We start from the raw sequence: 20,967 nt of genomic DNA on the forward strand, positions 1-20,967 counted from the left end.
CAATAGCTAAGTTGCATTCAACTAAATTACAGGAGTTTTTTCAGAAAAAAAATAGAAACGAAAAGGGAGGTGGGGCACAGCCAGAGGAAGATAGCAGGGGGTCGTTTGGAATGAGGAAGGGTGTGGCCTTAAGTAAATTTGCATAAAACGAAATTCGTCGGGGCGACTCCAATTTCTTCCATTTATTGGTAGGCCCAGGGGCGGTGCCTCCTTCTCCCTCCAGGAGAGCATGCCGGGAACTGTAGTTCCTAGGTCGGTTGCCATGGCGTTCTCTGCAGCCGCTTTGAGCCAGGCTCCGCCCTGCTGGAGTGACGAGCGGCCTGACCAATTGGAGAACCGTCTGAGTCCGAGGGGGCGGGCTCCTGAGAAAAGACTGAAGGTGGCGGTGGCGAAGGCGCTGGCGGTTAGGGCTGCTGCGAGGCAGGTGAGCCCCGGGAAGCGCGTCGTGTGTCTTGGGAAACCCGACTTTTGGCGAAAGGTGGAGCGCTGCCCCGAGGAGCCGTCTAGTCTTGGGGAGGATGGAGGTGCGCGCCGCAGCCAACCTCAGATGCGCTCGAACTCAGGCCTAGCTCAGCTCAGGCCGCTGAGGGGCGCGTGAGACCTAATTGACGCGCGGTTTCCTGGCCCTTTGCAGGGTTTGATGGTCGATGTTTTTCTCAGTTTTCATCTCCCTCCGCATTTATGGAGGAAAAGGTCAGGAAGTTCCTTTCCACTTAATCTCTCAGTTTGAATTTTCCCCCACAGCTCCTTTTTCTCCCTGTGTTTTCCCTCCATTACTCCTTCCCTGCCACTGCTTTCTCCTCGTACATTTCTTTTTCTACAGGCACTTATCACCTTGAGCGAGAATATTCGCGTTTATGTGGCTAAAGGGTCAGATTTTCCCTCTTCACTAAGGCGAAGAGTGGAATATTCTGGAGCAATGAGGAAGAATTACCTCAGGATCACTTGGAAGTGCAGATACTGATTTTGTAGGTCTGGACCTAAGAACCTGCATTTGTAACAAGGTGCTGCCAGTCCACTAGAAATAGCAAGATTTTACATCACTTATATCTAACACAAATATAATTCTAGCCACTTGGGTACTTTCCTGGTAGCCACATTTCAAAAATGAAACACATTATATTATGTTTAATTTAACCCAGTATATTCAAATTTTTATTTCAATTAAAAAATCAACTATTAAAAAAAGATATTTTTTGTATTAAGCCTTTCAAATTTAATGTGCATTTGTAGAAAACCTCAATTCTGACTACACACAGTTTAAGTGCTCAGTACCCACCTGTAGCTATTGGCTACTGTTTTCTACAGAGCAGATCTAGATAATATAATGGACCATTACAGAAATTCAAAGGTGCTAAAAGTATAGTTGCACTTGACTAGTCCTTCCCAGCTCTGTTATATGGGTTTCAGAACTACTTTAAATTTTCCTTGCCCAATTTGAAAAAAATAGTAAAAACAATTAACATTTATTGAAAGTCAGGTCCTACAGTGAGTGTTTGGCATATATTACTGTTTTAATTCTTGCAGCAAATCTGAGGTTACTTAGGATTCAAACCAGAGTCATTTCGGACTTCTAAATTCTACCCATCAACCACTGCAATATGTAATTATTACCTTTTATGACTAATTTCACTTTTTTTTTTTTTTTTTTTTTTTTTTTGCGGGTCTGGGGATGGAACCCAGGGGCATTTGACCAGCAAGCTACATCCCCTGTCCTGTTTTTTATTCTTTATTTTGAAACAGGGTCTCACTAAGTTGCAGAGGGCCTAAGTAGCTGAGGCTGTCCGCCAACCATGATCCTCCTGAATGCTGGGATTACAAGCATGTGCCACCAGGCCCGGCTTAATTTCACTTCTTGATGCTTTTTCTCCAGCTTGCAGCAGAGGATCTTCAATATTCAGATTTGAATAGAGTTCCCCATACATGATCAAGCTGCCTGACATTTGCAGTGAAATAGATTGGTTGTTCTGATTGAAAAAGAGAGTTGAAAACCTGAAGAAACCTGGACATGGTGGTGCACGCTTGTAATCCCAGCATTTGGGAGGCTGAGACAAGGAGGAACTCAGGTTGTTGGCCCACCTCAGCTACTTAGTGAGGCCCTCCACAACTTAGTGAGACCCTGTTTCAAAATAAAGAATAAAGCTGGGAGTAGTGGTGCATGCTCATAATCATAGCATTTGAGAGGCCAAGACAGGAGGATCGGAGTTCAAGGCCAGCCTCAGCTACTTAGTGAGGCCCTTTGCAATTCAGTGAGACCCTGTTTCAAAATAAAGAATAAAAAATAGGGCAGGGGGTGTAGCTCGGAGGTAGAATACCCCTGGATTCTAATCTCAGTACCACAAAAAGAAAAAGAAAAAAAAACACTGAAGGATATTTAGATTTCTGGACCAGAACCATACATTGGTCAGTAGAGAAACTTGACTCATTTATTTGTGTGCCCCTGAATGAAGACATGTGGGAAAGTTTGGGAATTCATAAAACGCCTCACTGTAGAGTCACTGTATTTTCTGGTTGTGTTTGTGGTAAAGCCTTTTTTGTTTGTTTCTTGATCAGTAAAAATCTATTTTCTTGGCTTCTAAACTTCACATAGACTGTTTCAAAGACTACACCCTTGGTAAACTTAATGGATATTACTACACTGAACTAAGTAGAATTCTATGAATACAACCAAGAACACATATACTCATACATGGCAAAATATGTATTTTGCAAAATAATACTTTCTGGTTTTATACATTATGATATATTTTGTGGGATTATTATCTCAATATTTTGAATTTTTAGTAAATTTTAAGTAAAAATTACAATTCATATTTGTATTTAAAGCCAAGAAATTATTTCTTTAAGACCCTATAGTGAGAAGCCGGATGTGGTGGCACATTCTTGTAACCCCAGTATTTGGAAGGCTGAAACAGGAGGATCTCGGTTTGTGGATAGCCTCAGCTACTACTTAGTGAGGCCTTTTGCAACTCAGTGAGACATGATTTCAAAATAAAGAATAAAAAATGGGGCTGGGCGTGTAGCTCAAAGGAGGTAGAATGCTTCTGGATTCCATCCCTAGTGCCACAAAAAAAAAAAAAAAAGGCCTACAGTGAATTGAAAATTAAGTAAGCTTTACAGATTGCAGTTATGTTAGTAGGTGGAGATTTTTTTCTATTGGGTATGAGGGAGAAAAGTATGTTAAGAGATTAGGAAGGAGGTAGACATGGTGGCCCAGGCCTGTAATCCAAGAGATTCTTCATCAACCTAGCAAGACCCTATTTCAAAATAAAATTGTTTAAAAGTAGGGCTGATGTTACTCAGAGGTAGAATGCCCCTAGGTTCAATCCCCAATATCACAAAAGGAGAGAGAGATTAGGAAGGATCCCTCAATTGCCTCTCTGCCTCATCTCCATCAACATCCACTATATTGTCCCAAGGTCACATGATAAAGACAGCCTAAAATAGAAGATTTCATCCCTCACAGCACTGGCTCCATCTCTACCCAGCAGTACAATGTGGGAAAATATACTGATTCATAAATATAGCCATTTTGGATTATATTATGGATTATCTCTAATTATGGATTATACTATATTAAGTGGACACACATTGAAAAGTAAGTAGGCCAAAATTTTCCAATCTTTGGGTAATGACCATCCCACCCCATCCATACAGCACTCCCCACTAGGATTAGGAAAAGGGGTGCCTCATATGAAAAATCCTAGACTCTTAAGTGAAAATGTATTCTTTTTTTTTTTTTTTTTTAAATTTTATTTTATTGGTGCACTGTATTCATACATCATAGTGGGATACAAACTTTTGTAGACATACATGCACACATCGCCCAGTCAGCCCCCACCCGATCCCCACCCCATTCTCTCCCCATCCCTCCCTCCCATGCTTGGCTTAGTGGTTGACATCTAGTATTATAGCAATTTATCCAAAATTAAAAATGATAATCTCACATAACAGTTTCATTTGTCTGATACCAAGCTTTTGATGACTTAAAGATAACATTTCAATATTTCTTTTTGCTTTCTTTCTTACCAGAGAATATTTTTTTCTTTTTTTTAGGTGAAACTATCATATATTTATTTTTCAGAAAAAAATCTATCCTGATATGGAATATGGACTCTAGATACCCAAAACAATCTCGAAGCAAAAACAAAGCTAGAAGATGTATATTTTCTGATTTCAAACCATATAAAGCTACAATAATTGAAACAGTGTAGTACTGTTCTAAAGGCAGATATATAGACCATTGGAGTTAAATACAAGCCTAGAGCTAACTTCTTCCCTATATTGTCAAGTTATTTTTGACAAGGTTTCCACGAACATTTGGTGGTGGAAATAATAATCTTTTAACTAAATATTGTTGAAAAATAATAATTACATGGAAAAGAATAAAATTGGACCCTTACCTAATCCCACATACAAGTATTAACTCAAACTAGATAAAAGACCTAAATATAAATCTTAAGACTATAAACTTTTAGGAGAAAATCTGGGTCATAAAACCTCACAACATTGAAATTGGCAGTGATTTCTTGGATATGATTTCAATGGCAAAGGTAACAGAAGAATATACAAACTCCCTAAAAAATAAAAGAAAATATTGTATATCCAAAGACAATGTAAACAGAGTTAACAGTTACTAATAGAATGGGATAAAATATTTCCAAATGCTATATCTGAAGGTATATTAATATTGCAACTAGAAATCCTAAAAATTAACAACAATAAAGGCAAACAATACAATTTAGAGATAGGTAAAAGACTAACATAAATAATGAATCTCCACAGATAACCAATCTTAGTTGTCTGTTGGATGGAAACTCTTGTTTCTCTGGTTCTGGTGAGTGTTACCTATTTCTTCTTTGTAGTTAATCTCTTTGAGTATTTTCTCTAGCGCTGGTTTTGAAGACATAAATTCCTTCAGTTTCTGTTTGTCATGGAAGCTTCTTATTTCTCCATCTAATTTGATAGAAAGTTTTGCTGGATAGGAAATTTTTGGCTGGAAGTTGTTTTCTTTCAGAGTTTGGAATATGTTACTCCAAGCCCTTCTGGCTCTCATGACTTGGTTTGGGAAGTCTGGAGTGATTCTAATTGGTTTGCCTCTGAATGTCACTTGGCCCTTTGTTTTTGTTGCCTTTAAGATTCTCTGCTTGGCTTCCACATTGGTCATTTTGACAATTATATGGCGTGGGGATCCTCTTCTCGGATCCTGTCTAAAGGGAGTTCTATAAGTTTCCTGGATCTGTGTATCAACCTCTTGCTCTATATTTGGAAAATTTTCTGCTATTACTTCCTTGAAGAGATTGTTGATCCCTTTGGTTTCACCTTCTTTTCCCTCCTCTATTCCAATTATTCTTAGGTTAGCTCTCTTAAGATGGGCCCATATTTCTTCAATGTCAGATTCCTGCTGTTGGATATCTTTTTCTAGATTAGAAACTATGCATTCATTTTTGGATTGCTCATCTTCTAAGATCGAGATTCTGTTCTCCATGTGGTCTAATCGGTTGTTTGTGCTTTGAATTGAGGCCTTTACTTCATTAATTGCATCCTTTATCTCTTTTTGGCTCTCTCTGAGTTCTTTTCGAAGCACCTCTATTATTTCTACGGTTATTTTCCTGATTTGATCTTCTAGAAATCTCTGATTTTCTGTTTTATCAGGTTCTGATGTTGTGGGGTTGTGCACATTTATTACTTCAGTGTTATTCCTCTTTCCCATGATTTCGGAGGTTTGTGCCTTCTCTGGGTTCTTCCCTTGGGTCACTATGGCTTCACTTAAGGTGCTCTGGATCTCGAGTCTGTATTATCTCAGACCCTACTACTCCTTTACTGGGTTGTATCACAGAGTCTCCGACCCAGGGAGTCGATAGAGGCTGCTTTAGACTGTGGGGGGTGCCAGGATGCACGTTCTCCTATGGTGTGATATCTCTGCCACCGCTCCTCCCCCACTGGGTCAAGTCCCAGGGAGTACAGTACTGGGATTTCTCCTCTGTGGCCCGCAATTTGACTCACTGTTCTTGAGTACGTAGATGTAGCTGTACTGGACTCGGTGAATTCACTGCTGCTGCCGCTGCCGGTGGCAATATGGCGCCTCTGCCACGCCCTCGGCCATGAGGCTGGCGTATTTTTTCTTTTCTGGTTTTGATTTCCACTCTGAATCCCTGCAGCGTGTGCTGAGCTCAGCCACTGGGAGCTTTAAATGCTGTCTGCGCCGAAAGATCCCGCCTGGCTGTTCCGCAGCGGCTCACCTGGCTTGCTGTAGCCGTCCGCTGAGTTCGCCGCTGCCGCCGGCAGTATGGCGCTGCTGCCGCGTCCTCGGGCGCGTGTGTCTCCTCTGTGGCCCTGAGCTCTGTTCTCAGTCCGCTTTCTCTCTGGAGCCTGGTGGTTTTTTTGTTTTTCTGGTGATGGTGTTTTCTGGCTATGAAAGGCGCTCTTTTTGTGGTAATGGAGATTGGTTGTTAGCTGGACTCTTAAGCCCCGCTTTTCTCGGTCGCCATCTTCCCGGAAGTCCCAAGAAAATGTATTCTTGAAGTCAACTCAGAATAAAAGTAGAGCTCTCATGGAATAGCGGTAGGTATTAAAAACTTCTTTGCAGATTAAATAAAGGTCTTCATTGGATGTCTTTCTGCTCAGTATTGGAAATCATTTACTAAATAGATAGCAACAATTTGACATCTCCAAACAAATACCTCTTTTTGAAAAATTTCTGCCTAAAGCCTATGTTTAAAAAAAAAAAGGAATAATTTTCCTTTTCCACTTCTCTAGCTATCTGAAGACATGCTTCAAGTTGCATAATATTAGGGATTAGGTCACATACATATAAAGTCAATTAAGTATGTTTTTTTATATTTATTTATTTATTTATTTATTTATTTTACAGTACTGGGGATGGATCCCAGGGGCATTCTACCTCTGAGCTACACCCCCAGCCCTATTTTTATTCTTTCTTTTGAAACAGCGTCTCACTGAGTTGCAAAGGGCCTCACTAAGTAACTAAGGCTGTCCTTGAACCACGATCCTCCTGTCTCAGCCTCCTGAATGCTAGAATTACAAGTGTGCACCACCACACCCGGCTAAGTATGTTCTTATAATATTGACAGAAATCTAGAGTATCATAATTAGAAAAAACCTTAACAATCATCTGATAATTCTCCTGTCCCACTCATCTAATCCTTCAATCCCTTTTATAAAGCCCCTAAAACTGTGTACCCAGCCTCTACTTAAACTCTTTTAGTAATAGAGACCACACAACTGGGTTGTCATTGTGTGTGTGTGTGTGTGTGTGTGTGTTGCTAGAGATTGAACCCAGAGGCATTCTGCCTCTGAGCTATACCCTCAGCGCTTTCATTTTTTAACTTGAAACTCACTAAGTTGCTGAGTTCTGAGGCTGCCTTTGAACCTGACATTCTCCTATCTCAGCCTTCCAGCAACTGGGATTATAGGCCTTTGCCACCATACCCGTGGCTCCTTTTTTTTTTTTTTTTTAAGGTTTAAATTATAGATAAAAGTAAAAAGTTCTTCAAGCACATGCTATTTGCCAGGCTTGCTTTCCAGAGTTGAGGTATAAGTGAGTGTCACAGCATCTCCTTTTGCCCAAAGGCACAGAAAAAAAGTGCAGCTATTTGCAACAGAACCCCTGTGTACTCATGGCTTATGCCAATGTCAGAGCACACAGATTTCTAGAGACTGGCAACCAAACAACGTAGAGGTGTTTTCTAACAGTTATGATCATGCAGCCACCTCCCTCTTGAAGCACAGCCTCTATATGTATCGGTGTCTTAGTGGATTTTTGTACCTGATCCGATTAGTACTACCATCCTCCACAGCCTACAAAATACAGTATTTGAACCAAATCTCCTGCTAGTTACTTTACTTACACTGGCCATATTTAACCAACTATCTGAGCACATGGTTAGACACACTTCTTTTTCTGATGTGTGGATATTTATGAAAAGTCTCACAGATTAAAAACATTGTTAAAAATTAAACTGAGCCTGGTGGTACACTCCTGTAATTCAGTACTTGGGAGGTAAAGACAGGAGGATTGAAGGTCTGCAGCCAGTTTCAGCAGCTTAGCAGTGCCCTCTGCAACTTAGTGAGGACATGTTTCAAAATAAAAAAATAAGCTAGGCATGGTGGTGCATGCCTGTCATCCCAGTACTTGGGAGGCTGAGAGAGGAGGATCATACGTTTGAGGCCAGGCTCAGCTACTTAGTGAGGCCCTCCACAGCTTAGTGAGATTCTGTTTCAAAATAAAGAATAAAAAATAGGTCTGGGGGTGTAGCTCAAAGGTAGAATGCCCTTGAGTTCAATCCTTAGTATTTCAAAAAAAAAAAAAAGGTGGGAGAGATCCTGTTTCAAAATAAAGAAAAAGAAAATAGGGCTGAGGTGCCTGGCATGATGGCGCACGCTTGTAATTCCAGCGTTTGGGAGGCTGAGACAGGAGGATCGCACAGGTTCGAAGCCAGCCGGAGCTACTTAGTGAGGCTCTCAGCAACATAGTGAAACCCTGATTCCAAATAAAGTATAAAATAGGTCTGGAATTATAGCCCAGAGGTAGAAAAGGCCCTGATTCCACCCTCACCACACATACATACCTCCTGCTTCAGCCCCCTGAGTATGTGCCACTGCTCCTAAAATTAAAGCTTTTAAATTATGACAGTAATTTAGACTTTAGTAATGTTATTCCTCATGTTTGAATTTTGACTGTTTTAACTGATAAATTTAATATTTATGTGCTAGAAGTAAATCCTAATTGTACATGTTTTGTTCTTTATCTTGGTTTGCTATATTTATTTCACTAAATCATGTGGGTATGATAGCATATGTCTGTAAACCCAGTATTTGGGAGGCTGAGACAAGAGGGTTGCAGGTTCAAAACCAGCCTCAGCCCTTTTGAAAGGCTCTCAGCCACTTAGCAAGACCCCATTTCCAAATAAAAAATAGCCTCAGGGGGTAGCTCAGAGGTAGAATGCCCCTGGGTGTTTGTTTGTTTGGGGGGTGTTACTGGGGTTCCTGGAAGCCCTTCTACCTCCGGGCTACACTCCCAGACCTATTTTTACATTTTTATTTGGAAACAGGGTCTCCTAAGCCAGCGCACGTGGCTGGCTTTGAACCTGCGCGATCCTCCTGTCTCTGCCTCCCAAGCGCGGGGATTACAAGCGTGCCCACCGCGCCCGGCCTAGAATGCCCCTGGGTTTAATCCCCAGTATCAATGAGCAGGCTCCACAGGACATCATAAAAGACAAACATCTTTATGACAAATATAATATGTACAAAGATGTTATGGTTGAATTAGGATACCCCCATTGACTACAGCAAAACTGTGAGAAAAGGTTCTTCCAGTTTTCTGTCTGTTGGATTTGAGAGTGCTCTTATACTCAACACTTGGCCCGAAAGCGCAGGCAAGGGATGGTCTGTGGAGGTTTTATTGACTTATTCCTAAATGAGCTCCTGGGCTGAGTAGAGTAGACGAGACAGGGGAGCTCGTGCACAGCAAAGGTAAGCCTGTTCGAAGTTACTTTCCCTTGAATTTGTAGAAATCCTTCAACAGCCGGCGCGGTGGGCACGCTTGTCATCCCCGCGCTTGGGAGGCAGAGACAGGAGGATCGCGCAGGTTCGAAGTCAGCCGCTCGTGCTGGCTTAGGAGACCCTGTTTCCAAATAAAAATGTAAAAATTGGTCTGGGAGTGTAGCCCAGAGGCAGAAGGGCTTCCAGGAACCCCAGTACCACCAAAAAAAAAAAAATCCTTCAACAGATCAGTATCTTTATTGACTACTACTTTGCAGTACTTATGGTCCAGTATTTAATTTATACAATTCTTTCTGCTTTTACCAAAAATTATTTTAATAAGTACCCTTTTAATATTTGTTTCTATAGGTTTGTTGTTTTTTTGTTTGTTTTTTGTTGTTGTTGTTCTCATACTGGGGATTGAACCCAGAGGTTCTCTACCACTGAGCTATATCCTCAGCCCTTTTTATTTTTATTTTGAGGCAGGGTCTCATTGACTTCCTGAGGCTAGCCTTGAGCTTGCAATCCTACCTCAGCATCACTCTAAAATGTTTTAGAGTGTTCATTATATGACCATAATGAATTTTTTTTTTTTTTTTTGCAGTACTGCTGGGGATGGAACCCAGGGGCATTCTACCTCCAAGGTACACCCCCAGCCCTATTTTTTATTCTTTATTTTGAAACAAGGTCTCACTGAGTTGCAAAGGACCTCATTAAGTAGTAGCTGACGCTGTCCTTTAACCGTGATCCTCCCATCTCAGCTTCCCAAATGCTAGGATTACAAGTGTTAGCCACCAGCCCAGCTTGAAAAAATATTTTCATTGTAAAAAATTTTTTTTTTTTTTTTTTGGTGGTACTGAGGGTGGTACCCAGGGGCTTTCTACCTCCAGGCTATACTCTCAGACCTTCTTTATATTTTATTTGGAAACAAGGTCTCACTAAGTTGCTGAGCGCCTCACTAAGTAGCTGAGGCTGGCTTCGAACCTGTGCGATCCTCCTGACAGTCTCCCAAGCCCGGGGATTACAAGCGTGCGCCACCACGCCCGGCATCATTGTAAAAACCTTAAATGTTAAACCAGGCGTGGTGACACACGCTTGTAATCCCAGTACTTTTGTAATCCCAGTACTTGGGAGGCTGAGGCAGGAGGATTGCAGGGTCTCTGTCTGCCACCTCAGCTATAAGGAATAAAAAATCAGGCTAGGATTGTAGCTTAGAGGTAGAATGCCCTTGGGTTCAATCCCCAGTACTGCCAAATGTGTGTGTGTGTGTGTGTGTGTGTGTGTGTGTGTGTGTGTGTGTGTAAATGACAATCTTCAGTTTGTGAATTTATGTCAGATGTTTTAAAATTTTGATGTACCTGTAAAATTACAAAATCTTTTACTTTGTTTGTTTGTTTGTTTGTTTGTTTGTTTTTACGGGTCTGGGGATGGAGCCCAGGGGCATTTGACCTCCAAACTACACCCCCAGCCCTATTTTTATTCTTTATTTTGAAACAGGGTCTCACTAAGTTGCGAGGGCCTTACTAAGTAGCTGAGGCTGTCTGCAAACCCCAATCCTCCCGTCTCCACCTCATGAAAGCTGGGATTACAAGCATGTGTCTCTGCCCAGCTCTCTTGCATTTTTAAGTGCACGTGTTAGCGATCAAACTCAGAGGCATTCTATTTCTGAGCTATACCACCAGGCCTGTAACTTTTTTTCTTTTTTTTGAAACAGAGTCTAAGTTGCTAAAAGTCTCAGTAAGTTGCTGAGGCTGGCCTCAAACCTGCAATACTCCTGTCTCAGCCTCTTAAGTACTGGAATCAGCCATGTGCCACCCTACCCAGCTATCAGCCTACTTTTTAAAACAAGTTCATTGTTATTAAAAAATTTCATAGCCAGACATGGTGGTGCACACCTGTAATCCCTCTTCTTGAGAGGCTGAAACAGGAGGATCTTACATTCCAGGATATCCTCAGCAAGGAGTAAAACTTGCATTAATCTAGTGAGACCTTGTTTTCAAATAAGAAATAAAATTAGGCTGGGGTGTAGCTTAAAAGTATAATGCCTCTGGGTTCGATCCCCAGTACTGCAAATAAAATAAAATAAAATAAAAAATTATATATTGTGTTGGGGATGTGAGATTGTGGTAGAGTACTTGCCTAGCATATGTGAATCTCTGAGTTCAATCCCCAGCACCACAAACGAAGTTTTACACAGCACTTTTTTGATTTAGTAAAGTTTATAGTAAGACATATAATTTTGAAATTACATGACTTTCTTTGAAATATCATGATAAATATATCATGATAAATATATATTTTAATTTATATTTTTATTTTATTTATTTATTTTGGGTGGTACTGGGGGGTAGAACCCAGAGGCCTTTTACCTCTGGGCTATACTCCCAGCCCTATTTTATATTTTATTTGGAAACAGGATCTCACTTAGTTGCTGAGAGCCTCACTAAGTAGCTGAGGCTGGCTTCGAACCTGTGCGATCCTCCTGTCTCAGCCTCCCAAGCGCAGGTATTATAAGCGTGCACCACCACGCCCAACATATTTATTTTATAAAGTGTAGTTATTTTCTTTATGCAGATGTCTTTAAATTCAGTACAAATTGTACCAAAGATTCAAATGTTCCATTTAATCTGGATCAGTGCTTAATAAACCATGTGGACTTGACTGTCACCCATTCTAACATTTTCTTAGTGTTAGGAACTCACTATTCCTTTTTTAGAGTTGCAAAGGAAATCATTAACATTTCCTTAACATTCTGGACACATCTTTAAAAGCACCTCTCTTTTTCTACTTTGTAACTTTGAGGATATTTTTGATTCCACACAGTTCTTTTGTTTTGTGGTACTGGGGATTCAATCCAGGGGCCTTCTACCTCTGAGCTATACCCCAAGTCCTATTTTATTTTTTTTTATTTTGAAACAAGGCCATACTGCATTTGCTGAAGTTGGTCTCAAACTTGAGTTCCTCCCGTCTCAGCCTCCCAAATACTAGGATTGCTGGCATGTACCATGCCCAGCTCACAGTTCTTAATTGGACTAACTAAACATTACTTTTTTTCCATCAGCCAGACCAATATTCACCTACTTTGAAGATCTATTTTGCATGATCTGACTAAAAATATTGGCATTGTTATATAAACAGTATTTTCATTAGGGAACCTTAGCAGTACATACAGTTATCTTCCAGATTGTTGAAATTGGGGCATAGTGTAAGGTTCATGACTGCTGATCTGGAAGAGATGCCATATGTTTTAAGATTCAATAGGGAGCCAGGTGTGGTGGCGTATGCCTATAATCCCAGTACTTGGAAGACTGAGACAGGAAGATTGCAGGTTTGAGGAGAGCCTTAGCAACATAGCAAGACTTTCAGAAACCTAGGACAACCCTGTTTCTAAACAAAAATAAATAAATAAAAAGGAATAGGGATGATCTGGGGGTAGAATGCCCCTTGATTCAATCCCCATTACCACCAAAATATAAAAGAGATTCCATTGGCAGAGAAAATAGTGGCTTCCGGAATTGCAAAGGGAGATGCATTGAAATCAAGATGTTCATATGTAATTATTCCACTTCTGGAAAAGGAGACCTGAGTAGTTTCAGACTAAGTAGGTAAAGAGATTTATTTATTTAATATGCTGGGCGTGGTGGTGCAAGTTTGTAATCCCAGTACTTGGGAGGCTGAGACAGGAGGATCTCCGATTTGTGGCCAGCCTCAGCAACTTGTAAAACCCTCCACAATTTAGTGAGACCCTGTTGAATAAAAAGGGCTACAGGTGTAGCTCAAAGGTAGCATGCTCCTAATCCCCAGTATGGCAAAAATGATGATGGTGGTGGTGGTAGTAATGGATACTGATTCACCCAGACAATAGCTGAGAATGCCCACAGTTTTTAAGTAAATTGCAAAGCATGGAACGGATTGGGTAGATTGTCATTCCAGAGGGAGATAAGACAGGACCTTTATCTACCTGGCAGAGCCTGCAGAGTTAGTACAGCACTCCCAGAGAACAGAGCCTGCCTGGAGGCCCTGAAATGGGATAACAAGATGCTTTGAGGTTCTCCTGTCTTGATCAGACAGGGGTAGATGCTGGGAAATTGTGGGCAAACCAAGGTATAGCAAGCATTGGATGTGGGTTTTAGAGTGCCCTGAAGAGTATGCAGAGCAAGGTGCAGTTAATGTGCAATACTTGCTATGTCTAAGCTTAGGGTCTTCCCTCACCCCACCCCTCAGTAAGCACATGGGCACGTTGACACAAAGACCTTCAGTAACCAGGGTAGGACTCATCATTATTTAATCATATGTGTGTGTGTGTGTGTGTGTGTGTGTGAGAGAGAGAGAGACAGACAGACAGACACTAGTGTGTTTGGACCTAGGAGCATTCTACCTCCAAGTTAAACTTCCAGCCCTTTCTATTTTTTCTTTTGAAATGGTGTCTTACTATGTAGCTAAGAGTCTCGCTGGGTTGCTGGAGCTCTCCTCCAACCTGCGATCTTCCTCTCAGTCTCCCAGGTGCTGGGATTATAGGCATGTACCACCTCACCTGGCTCACCCTGTTCTATATACTTGATTGGTGCAAGCTACATTTATCAATTCTACGTACTTCTTAATGCGTATTCATATTATTTTAGTACCAGTATTTGATTATTTCTCCCTAGAGAGCAATAACCATTGCTTAATCATACTCTAGGAACTTGTTATATGGATTCAAATAAATCCTCTAAGATCCCAGCACTCCTTCCTGGTTTTAGGCATGACACTGTTGTAGTCTCACCAGGACTTATGCTCAGAAGAGCACTTGGCTTCTAACTTGAAATTTTCACAAGTTCTGGACGAAGTTCATCAAATTTGCATTTTGCACTGGTACCCTAGTTTCATCAAGTACTTAGTAGTTATTACTGAAGTATGACGTGTTCTCGTTTAAAATGATGTATCTCTTGTTAGCAACCCAATAGAAAAGGATTCAACACTATAATGGCTAAAAATAATGACTTTAGCTGGGTGTCGTGGCACACACCTGTAATCAGATTATGGATTGCACCATCTCTTCTAGCTAAACTTTTTTCTTTTTTCTTTTTTTTTTTTTTTTTTTTTTTTTTGCCCCTGGGATCCATCCACAGCAACACACACACACACACACACACACACACACACACACAAATAGTCTTATAATTTTACTGTAAAAATTAAAGAAACAACTGCGGGACTCTTAGAAATGCTTCAATGAGAATACAGGTGAATTTCATTGAAAGTTTCATAAAAGCCAAGCGTGGTGGCACACAATTGTAATCCCAGCATTTGGGAGGCTGAGACAGGAGGAGATCGGTTCGCCGACAGCCTCAGCTACTTAGTGAGGCCCTTTACAGCTCAGTGAGACCCTGTTTTAAAATAAAAGAATAAGGCCAGGCGTGGTGGCGCATGCTTGTAATCCCCACGCTTGGGAGGTTGAGACAGGAGGATCGCACAGGTTCAAAGTCAGCCTCAGCTACTTAGTGAGGCTCTCAGCAACTTAGTGAAAGCCTGTTTCCAAATAAAATATAAAATAGGTCTGGGAGTATAGCCCAGAGGTAGAAAGCCTCTGGGTTCCACCCCTAGCACCACCAAAAAAATAAAAATAAAAATAAAGAAAGAATAAAAAATAGGACTGGGGGTGTAGCTCAGAGGTAGAATGCCCCTGGGTTCCATCCCCAGTATGCAAAAAAAAAAAAAAAAAAAAAACAAAGTTTTGTAAAGCCGGGCATGGTGGCGCAACACCCATAAACCTAGTTGCTGGAAGGATGAAACAGGAGGGTCACAGGTTTGCATGCAGCCTCAGCTACTTAGGCTCTCTGCAGCTTAGTGAGACATTATTTAAAAAAATAAAGAATGAGCCAGGCATGGTGGCGCATAATTGGAATCCCAGCATGTGGGAGGCTGAAACAGGAGGATCACAGTTCCCAGACAGCCGTGGCTACTTAGTGAGGCCGTTTGCAATTCAGTGAGACCCTATTTTAAAATGAAGAGTAAAAAATAGGGCTGGGGGTGTCGCTTGGAGGCAGAATGCCCCTGCTTTCCATCCCCATACCCGTAAAAATAAACAAATAAATAAATAATAAAAAAAATAGGGCTGGGGATGTAGCTCAGAGGTTCAATTCCCAGTACCAAAAAAAAGTTATAGATTTCTGCTGGGCGTGGTGGTGCACACTTGTAATCCCCGTGCTTGGGAGGTAGTGACAGGAGGATCATGCAGGTTCAAAGCCAGCCATGCTGGCTTAAGAGACCCTGTTTCCAAATAAAAAAGTATTAAAAGGGTCTGGGAGTGTAGCCCAGAGGTAGAAGGGTTTCCAGGAACCCCAGTACCACCAAAAAAAAAAAAAGTTAGAGACTTCTACAGAAGACTCAGGGTCATAATTTTCCTTTTTTAATTTTCTTTAAATCTTTGGAAATCCTTTAAATTTAACCTTGGTAAATTTGTCCCAGTTTCTCTGGCCCTTGTAAAGTTGGTTGTGTGTGTGTGTGTGTGTGTGTGTGTGTGTGTGTGTACGGTGCTGGGGATGGAACCCAGGGGAATTCTACCTCCGAGCTACACCCCCAGTCCTATTTTTTATTCTTTATTTTAAAACAGGGTCTCACTGAGTGGCAGAGGGCCTCACTAAGTAGTAGCTGAGGCTGTCCTCGGACCATAATCCTCCTGTCTCTGTTAGGACAAGCAGCCCAGTCATGCCAAAGATGGCACCTTTCTGGCTTCTCTTCTGGATTGTGCTGGTTACCTCATAGCTCACCAAAGGGGGCCACGGGATCCCCAATAAGCAGTCCCCTAGTGGCACACTCACTGGGGTATGAGTTACCCAATCAGTAAACGCCCCATACATCTAACGGTCCTCCACTGCGAACGGAAACCCCCTCCAATTTTTAGAACTCCCCAGCTGCCTGTTATAAAAGGGAGCTGGGCAGCCTTAATAAAGCGCGCTTGCTTGCTTGCTCATCTCCGACGACTGGTCTTGGGTCCTTTCTGCACCAGACTTTCATTGGTGCCGAAACCCGGCAGGGTGACGCCTCTACCTAGAGGACTCCCTCCGCCTGACTCTCCCTCGACCGGCCGTCCTCGTCCTCCTTTTTGGGCACTTGCTTCCCACATCCACCACCATCGGCCATCCCGACCATCTCTGTCACTCCAGCTGGGTAAGTCCTCCTTAGACTATCTGCCTGAGTCTGGCTATAGCAGGGTATCTGACCGTGAACGCCCGGCTGTACCCTGACATCAGGCTTGGGAGGAGACCACACCCCACCACAGCCTTTAAGGCTACGGTGGACTCCCATGATAGTCTACTGTTTCCTCTAATGACAGGATAATGGGACGGAAGAATGGGCCCTGTTATTCTCTTCATTCTCGGTCCTTTCCCCCTCCTAACACTCCATGCCTAAAATGCCACCAAAAGGGTCATTGGGGTTCTGATTGTCCCACTTCCCAAAGGGGGGTGTGAGGCTGACACCCCATACCTTCTGGGCATGGCTCTTGAAGATTGACGGGGCCCTGGGCCTTCCCTCTCAGCCTTGACCATCACAAAGCAGGAGCCTAGGGTCAACTTGCAGGTAGATGGGCGCGCTATAACCTTCCTGTTAGACACCGGAGCCACTTTCTCAGTTCAGACAGTGTTCTGGGGCCCCACCCATTCCTCTAAATCTCCTATTGTCAGGGTAAGAGGAAAAACTCTAATTCCTTTACAAACACCTCCCATAACATGTATCTTAGATAATTTCTCCTTTCTTCACCAGTTTTTAGTCATGCTCCCAGTGCCCTGGGCCTCTCCTGGGAAGAGACATTCTCTCCCGCCTACAGGCTACCATATCCATTCTTCCTCCTCCTACTACTCAATTCCTCCTTCTCCTTACCAATTCGACTCCCAAATCTCTGGATGCTCCCTTCCCCCAACATCTGGTAAAACAGGAAATCTGGGATATTCAGAGCCCGACAGCGGTTAAATCCTCTCCAATTCACATCACATTAAAAGACCCTACCTATTTCCCTAGTCGAGCCCAGTATCTTCTGTCAACCACTGCCCTTAAAGGATTACAACCCATCATAAAAGACCTTATAAACAAATGTTACATTCGACCAACCAATTTCCCATATAATACCCCCTATTTTAGCAGTAAAAAAAACCCAGTGGCTCTTACAGATTAGTTCAAGATTTACACCTAATTCCACCGTAAAGCCTATCCATCCTTTAGTTCCTAACCCTTACACCCTGCTTTCCCAAATTCCTGCCTCCTCTACCTATTTCTCCGTTATTGATTTAAAAGATACTTTCTTTTCTATACCATTAGTTGCTGATTCTCAAGATCTCTTCGCCTTTACCTGGACTGACCCCCAGTCTAGACATTCTTCACAATACACATAGACAGTTTTGCCTCAGGGCTTCCGTGATAGCCCTCACTTTTTTGGACAAACCTTGACCCAGGATTTAATCTAATTCCATGCTTTATGCTCCGAGTCCACCCTTCTTCAATATGGTGATGATCTTTTGCTATGTAGTCCCTCTTTAAATCAGTCCCATCATGACACTGTCTTTTTGCTTAATTTCCTCGCCGACCATGGATATCGGGCCTCACCAAATAAGGCTCAGCTATCTCTCCCTTTGGTCATCTATTTATGCTTCAACATTTCACAGGGTAAAAAACATATTACAGTAGACCGCAAGAGGCTTATCCAGACTTTCCCGGTCCCCAACACAAAAAATGAAATTCTTTCCTTCCTGGGTCTTGCTGGCTATTTTCGGGCCTGGATTCCCAACTACTCCCTTCTTGCCAAACCCCTGTATGATCTGTCCAAGGGCCCCCTTCATGAGCCCCTGGCCTCTTCCCCATCACATGCTTTTCGTCTCCTACAAAAGGCGTTACTTTTAGCCCCAGTTTTACACCTGCCAGATCTAAAAAAAACATTTATTCTATATATACATGAAAGGGGAGGGCAGGGCCTCAGAGTTCTTGGCCAACAGTATGGACCCACCTTTGCCCCAGTTGCATATCTATCCAAACAACTAGATTCTAGTCAAGGGTTGGGTACCTTGCCTTCATGCCCTGGCAGCAGGCCACCTTCTACAAAAGGAAGCTCACAAACTTAATTTCAAAGTACCCTTAACCATTTTATCTCCACATCATCTCCGAGATTTACTCACTTACAAACTTTACCTCCCTATAGAATCTTATCTCTCTTAGTTTCCTTCCTCCAAAATCTCCCCCTTTCTTTTGAGGCCTGCCCACCCCTAAATCCTGCCTCCTTGCTACCGGAAGCCACAACTAACCATCCTTCTCCCATACATAATTGCTGTGAGGTTCTAGAAGCCTTTCTCCCTTGCCCCTCAACCATCTCTGGTGAGGCATTGACGGATCCCGATTTTACTTGGTTCATTGATGGGATCTCATTCCTTCTGGATGGAGTGTGGTGGGCGGGTTATGCCATGGTCTCCTCCACCGAGACAATAGAAGCCCATCCTCTTCCTGTTAATACCAACAACCAGCAGGCCGAGCTAATGGCAGCTATCAGAGCCTGTATATTAGCAGCACAAAAAACTCTCACCCTGGCCTGGCGTGATGGCGCACACTTGTAATCCCAGCATTCGGGAGGCTGAGACCTGGAGGATCGCGGTTCTCGGACAGCCTCAGCTACTTAGTGAGGCCCTCTGCAACTCAATGAGACCCGGTTTCAAAATAAAGAAAAAAAAAATAGGGCAGGGGGTGTACCTCGGAGGTCAAATGCCCCTGGGTTCCATCCCCAGACCCGCAAAAAAAAAAAAAAAAAAAAAAAAAAACTCTCACCCTGTACACAGATTCCAAGTATGTTTACCATATCTTAATTTCCCATGCTGCAATTTGGAAGGAAAGTGGGTTCTCAATTCCAAGGGATCAGCCATTATCAATTCTAAACTGATAGCCAAACTCTGCTGGGCTTCCATTCTTCCACAGCAATTAGGTATTGTTCACTGCAAATCTCATCAGACTGACTCATCTCCAATAACTCAGGGCAATGCGAGGGCTGACCAGGCGGTGCAGGAGGCAGTTCTAAAAACTTATCAACCCCTTCCCTTCTTATTGTTATTACAGGACGCTGACAACCCTCACCAGCCCCTAATACTTCGGACTCCCCCTTCGATTCCAACCATTCCCATTCTGATCTTTTACAGTATTAACATCCCTTATTTCATTCAAATCCACAAAGCCTTGAGTTATTCCTGCTATCGTTCTTTGTCCTTACACCTAAAGACAAAAAGATTCCTTCATCAGATTACATCCAATTGTATCATCTGCAAAAAAACAAACCCAACCACTCCCCTTAAACCTCAGGCCTTTCTGGCTCACCAGGCGAGGGGACAAACCTCAGCTGCTTATTGCCAAGTAGATTATACTAACATGTCCAGAGTTAAGAGATTCAAATACCTTCTTTGTCAACACCTTTTCGGGATGGATCGAGGCCTTTCCAACATCTAATACAAGGGCTTCTACAATTTCTGATCTCCTGATTTCTCAAATTATCCCCCACTTTGGCATGCCTTCCTCTTTACAATCTGATAATGGCCCTGAATTTACTTCCCAAATAACTCAATCCGTAGCCCAAGCTTTATCTCTGCCTTGGCATTTTCATTGCCCATACCATCCTCAAACAGTAGCAAAGGTAGAACGTTCAAATCATACCCTCAAAGAAATCCTCACAAAGCTGTCTCTGGAAACCCATTTGGATTGGATAAAATTACTTCCCCTGGCTCTTTTACGCATTCGGGCCTTACCAAAAAAAACCCTCCCTTTTGTCGCCCTTTGAAATCATGTTCGGCAGTCCCTTACGTCCCCCTTTCCTTCACAGATAGCCTTTCCTCTCTTATCCCATCTCAGATCAGAACTTTGGAAATATCAAGACTGGCTACTTCCTGACCCCAAGCAGACCCCCACCATTTCCTCTTTAACCATAGGACAACAGGTCTATTTTAATCCCCCAGGAGATAAACCTACCTTACAACCTAAATGGGATGGCCCGGCTCAGGTTATCCTATGTACTCCCACTGCTGCAAAACTTAAACTATACAATAACCAATATACTCCTTGGATTCATATTTCTAGGCTCAAACCGGCTCCAGAATATATCCAGCCACCTGCTTCAGCAGCTTCACAAAAAACCCGGACACCTCAAGATAATAAACCAACTTATATGTCCACGATCTCTCCCCATAATCCTCTAAAACTCCAAATATCTCGACTTTGCTTGGATGCTCCCATACCTGAAAATGAATAACTACCTTTTTATATTCACTGGTTTCATATGCTTTCCCATAATCTTTTCCTCCCCTTTTGTCTGGAGATTCAAGGTTCAGCAAACCTACACCAAAGTTAATACAATGGTCAGCTGACGGGTCCAGCCCGTCAGCGGTGGGGCTTAAAAGGAAAATGAGTGCCGATGGCCCCAAACAGCAACAACACATGGAGCCGGGAGTCGTGTCAAGC

The 20,967-nt window shown here is 42.4% G+C and overlaps 1 protein-coding gene across 1 annotated transcript in view; it reads left to right on the forward strand.

Annotated features, from left to right (window-relative positions):
* Positions 1-354: 354 nt before the first annotated feature.
* Positions 355-20,967, forward strand: part of CRYZL1 (crystallin zeta like 1) — a gene marked incomplete at both ends in the record, with an annotated part of 54,619 nt that continues 34,006 nt past the window's right edge. Inside the window, one exon of the mRNA XM_080696004.1 lies at positions 355-424. The remainder of the gene's footprint in view (positions 425-20,967) is intronic.

The sequence above is a fragment of the Muscardinus avellanarius genome (assembly GCF_963383645.1).
Source record: "Muscardinus avellanarius genome assembly, chromosome: 5".
NCBI lineage: Eukaryota > Metazoa > Chordata > Mammalia > Rodentia > Gliridae > Muscardinus > Muscardinus avellanarius.